This window comes from Dipodomys spectabilis, unplaced genomic scaffold (assembly GCF_019054845.1).
Source record: "Dipodomys spectabilis isolate Male_0828 unplaced genomic scaffold, ASM1905484v1 ptg000287l, whole genome shotgun sequence".
NCBI lineage: Eukaryota > Metazoa > Chordata > Mammalia > Rodentia > Heteromyidae > Dipodomys > Dipodomys spectabilis.
In genome coordinates, this window is record NW_024870964.1 from 3,224,266 (window position 1) to 3,229,692 (window position 5,427).

General features: G+C 33.0%; 1 pseudogene; it reads right to left on the reverse strand.

Moving 5' to 3' along the window:
- Nucleotides 1–789: 789 nt before the first annotated feature.
- Nucleotides 790–886, reverse strand: LOC122126673 (annotated as a pseudogene).
- Between the last annotated feature and the right edge of the window lie 4,541 nt (nt 887–5,427).

Below are 5,427 nucleotides of genomic sequence, written 5' to 3' on the forward strand. Positions count from 1 at the left end.
CTGGGAGGTATCCCTGTGCTCTTCAACTCAAGGTGAGGACTCTACCACTTGAGCCACAGCTCCACTTCCAGTTTTCTAATGGTTTATTGGAGATTAGAGTAGCATAGACTTTCCTTCTCAGGCTGGCTTTGAACCATGATCCTCAGTCTCCTGTGTAGCTAGGATTATAGGCATGAGCCACCAGTGCCCGGCAAGACCAATATTTTACTGTAAAAATTCATGGATTCTGCGGAATTCTTCCAAGCGAATTGCCTGCATTGGATGTCAAAAAGTATTCAATAGTTTTTGTATACATGTATAATGATTTCTTCAGAGTTTATGATTTTTAATCAGAAATAATTTTAACTTACCTGTTGAAATGAGTAGTACAGGAACTACAAGATTTCTGGTGCTTGACTGAAAAAATATATTTTAAAATATTCTATATTCTATGTTTGCATAATGTTCATAATTTATTTTATTGTCTCCTAGACATACTTTGAATTCTACATTATTTTATAATATATAGGTTCATTAATGTGTTCTTTCTGATTGCATTCCATATAGAAACAGTTTGATTCCTATTTTTTTTTAGGTCTTAATATTATTTTTCTTTGGGATAAAATGACAATGTTGTCTAATTTGAAAAGTTTTGTAAAGTTTATGATATGTAAAAGCCTTTCTGAGGTGAAGATTTAATACACTAATATCAAACTAAATTGAATTATATGAATTACTTGTATTGTTACACTTGTAATTTTGTAATCAACTTTTTAATAACTGTTTTTCATTTCTTGCATCTGAAGAGTGAAAAATATGGAATACTTCTCAAATTTTCATATTATCCTTGTGCAAGTGCCATGTTAATCTCTGTATTTTAATTTGAGTATACGTACTGCTGAAGCATGTAGTATCCTCTAAATTTAAGTAGTTAATGATGCAATCTTTATACAGGCTTATATCTATGGGTGCCTACCTGTAACAAGGAAACCTTATTGTTCCTAACAATGCTATCGATCTTATTTCCCTAAAATTCTGTGAATAGTGGAAAAAATTATATTGATCAGTCGATTGCTCACATTTGCAAATTTTTTTTGTCAATGACTATCTTAAGTCTTTTTATTTGGAATTTGATCGTACTCTCAATTATTTATAGATAGGTCCAAAGGTGATGGCTTTTTCAAGTACTTATTTATCCAACTGAATTAGCTTTGTGGACCTAATGGATTCAAAGTAAGCGTTGCTTAAGATCTACTTCTAAACTTCTTCAGCTGACATTTTCCCAAATGAGGTGTTACTGGCACAAATGTCTACCTGAGCCTTTACCCTTCTTCCATGTGGGAACAGACCAACCAGAATATCTTACACTGACAGCACAGATTGTCTTACTGGAACAAAACTCATCTTGGTTACAAGGGATCATAGAGAGCTGAACAGTTCAAACAGAACTTTTCAGACTAGAAGGTATTTTATCAAATTATAATTGTTTATTATATCTTCCATTTCAAAAGTAGCTAAAGCCAAGAAGGTGAAAAAATTGTTAGTATGCATGATTACTTAATGTCCTGGCCTATCTACCATCCAACTGGGCAGGAACTTACACTACTGCCTTTTTATCACCAAATATTTTCATAGTTGCAGGAGAAGTCCATGTGTTTCTCCTCGTTATTAGGCATTAAATTCATAATATTTTAATCACAGTGTTTCCTCTTGCCTCCATGCTGTAAATCTACAAATGGTAAAGCTTTAGGTCTAACTATATCAAACACTGAGGTAGAGATAATGGAATAATACTTTAAAACAGAGTTGCCTTTGATACAGTAACTACAACAGAACAATGCAAAACGTGTGCCTTTTAATTATATTATAGATAGTTATATATTTTATATTTATATGTGCTGATCTTATATTTCACACAGTGAAACTTACTAGATTTAGTTGATAATTTGACAAATAAATTGATATTTATTTATTCCAATAAATAGAATTGGAATATAAATAATTAGGTTTAAAATATATATTAGAATATAAAAAGTATCAATGCAATGTCTTTAGTATAAACTTGTGATACATTCCAACTGTTCTTGGTCTTCTGAATCCACATGGTAAAAAAAAACAATGTTTTCCGCTAATCTATAATGGATTTTAGTCTGCTGTTCTGTTTGTTTTAACTCGCTTGTCCCAAACCGTCTTTCTCCATATTTCTGAAGAATTCCTACTGATTATGCCCAAATTTTGCTAAGATGTCTAAAAAATATTATTCTTCTGCAGTACCCATGGGTCCTAGGATCCCAGGTCCCAGTTACCTGCATCATCAGATAACAAGGGCAATACTTCTCACCCAGGCCCATGCAACATGTCAACACAAAGTAATTGAAGACCCATCTCAATTTCTCATTTCCTATGTTTCAGGGCCCCAATTCCTTGAGATCCAGGAATTAGCAGTAAGCAATTGTGAAATGCAAGGCAACTTAAAATGAAGGATGAGCACAAAATTTGAGAGAAAGTACTGTAATTCAAACATTCAACTTACAGATGACCAGCCAATATGAGTGAACAAGTTCACAAAGTGTGATAAGATTATTTTAATACCCCTCCCCTATGATTAATGAAAGATTTTATTCCAATATAAGTGGGCCAAAATATAGTTCCTGGAAGGATAGATCGATAATTGGTCTATCAAAGCCCGGAAAACTTTACTTAGAGGTCAAATGTAATTCAGAAAAAAACATTTGAAGCACTAAGGAGTGCTTCAAAACACTGGGACTTCAGTACAACATGGTTCTGTGGTATAAAAATGTCACTCTCAAACCAATGATAATCTACATTTAATCTCCTGAAAGTGTATTCCTTTTCAAATAAACTTTTTAAAATCACATTCGCCAAAATAACATTTGACAAGTTAATGATACTTAGTGACTTACAAATTTTTCAAGTGTAGAGAGCAAGTTACAATAGAGTTGAATTATTTACACAGCACTAATGCCAAACACGTTCAACCATTCATTAAAGTGTAGAAATAGTATCACCCACAATTTGTGTTTTTCAGTAAGGGCCTTCCAGAAATGTGTTAAATAGATCAGCCTCCTAAATATCAAACCCAACCGTGAGCTAATAAATTTCATCATTTAATAAGGTATATTTTAAAAAGTCACAAATAGTTGCCTTATCATATGTTATTTTATGTTTTCTCTCTGTCTAACATAGTAAGAAATGACTTTAAGTCTAGAATATGGGTACTCATCAGAGATATGACAAACCTAATATCTGTCTTCTATTTCTATAGTATTCCTCTCTAGGTATAAATTTTAATTTTCTTCTATTTCCAAAACTTATAGGTAGTAGAAAATATTATTCCATGTAAAATAAAAGAATCACACCATTGTACAATGCCATTTATAAAAATTCATAGTTAGGAATACATTCTAAGCCATTTTTTAACTTTCATTTTGACTAAAGGTTAATCTTCCAAATGGATGAGAATAAAATCATGTTTAGGTGCCTCACGTCTCCAGTCTTGCGAATTCTTGCTGCCGATGAATGAATTATGGAAATATAAGCTGACATCAGTACAAGAATATGCAGGATTTAAAGTCCATGGAATGTATATAAACCTTTCAAAGTATTAATAGACAGTTTAACAGAATGACTATCAGGAAGTTGAAACCAGAATGGAAATATACTAAAGACATAGAATGAATGAAAAATGAACAAGGGGCAATAAAGCTAGAATAGTCAATGTACACATATGATAAAGGAAGTGGTAAATTGGAAATAAGTCTTGGAGAAAGGATTGGTTGAGAATGATGGAAGGAGTGACTCTGATCTAGGAGCATTGGACAATTAGATGGATATATTTAATTGTAACACAATTGCACAACCTTTTAAAATTCAGTTAAAAAACACGAAAAGAAACAAAAGCACACAAAAATCACAACCAAACAGCAATCTCTAGAGAGTATGAATATGACCTCTCAAAATTTTAATCAGTTAGTGAATGGCAGTCTTGGGAAAAGCAAGCAAAGCTGTTCAAAGAGGGAAGTTTGGGATAGGGGAGAATTTTGAACAGAATTAAATAGATTGTCTAAGGTTATAAATCACCTACATCTGCTGCAAATAGTATCTTTCTTCTACGAGTTTTCTGTCTGAACTGGATGATCCAGTTCTGAGACCACTTGGTAGCTTGTGAGGATAGAATGGAAGAAACAAGATCAAGAACCCATTACTCCACTGGAGAGAAAACAATCCTCTATATTTTCTCTAATCTCTCTTCACTACTCTTTCTTCATACTTTTAAGTCAATTGATTTTGAATTATATTTTTCCTTCTTTCTTCTGGCAAAGTAATTGTTCAAAGTAATTCATTAAATATTATTTGCCATTTTCTTCTTTCATGCTGTTTAATTGGCCAAGTAAGTACATTAACCTTCCCTCTTGCATTTGGTCGCCATGAAACAACATCTATGTTAATGCTGAGAAATCTAATGTAAAACTTTGTCTCCAGTCCAAGAAGCTGTGCTCACAAATATTTGGCTATATTTTTTTCTTTTACCTTGAAAGACTTCTTGTGTCTAAAGTGCCCACAAAAATAAGTACTCCATCACTTGTTGGTTCAATCAGAATTGTCTAACCTCAAAGATGTATTTTGCTAACAAGATGCTTAGAGGAAACCAAAAAATACTGCACTTTTATCTTCTCTCTTAAGATTCTCCTTACATACCGTATCAGGGACAGTGCAGTTATTCTATGCAAAATTATTTCAATAGATTATTTTTCTCTTGGTCTTGCATTTCTTCACCAAGATGTATGGAGGAGAATAGAGTTAAATCACCCATACCTTGGAAGACAGTGTCTGTTACAAAAGGATAATGCTTCTATGTCCCACTTCTATGTCCTCCTCTTAGCTCTTGCCGGAGTTCCAATTAATCACAGCTTCTTGGCTTCAAGACTAGTGAAGCTGAAGGCTATACGGGCTCCACCACTGCTACATCTTCATTATTTGTCTTTTAAAACTCTTCAAGTTGCCTCATTGGATGTGGAATTTATTTTCATGTCTTGCATTGTAGTGAGCCAAATGGGCTCTGTAAAATCACTTTAGGGAGTAAAAATACTAACAAAATTTATATCAAAAAGTTTCGGCCTCCCTTCACTGCTGAAGACAATACGCTTAGCTAAGGCTTCTAAGAAAACTATTCTTTATTAACTTTTCCATTTGCTCAATTCTTTTCTGAACTTTTTGGCATATGTAATAACAGAAGTCTTCACTATCTCATATTAATAAGGATATTATTTTATGTGAGCCACTTAGAAATGTGAAATAATTGGTATGAAGTATCCAATCAGATTTTTTTTCTGTGTTTCACTGCTTCACATCCAAATACATTGTGGAAAGTGTTACAAACAGAAATGTGTAATCCCAACATCGTCTTTCATTGTGGAGGGCATTTTC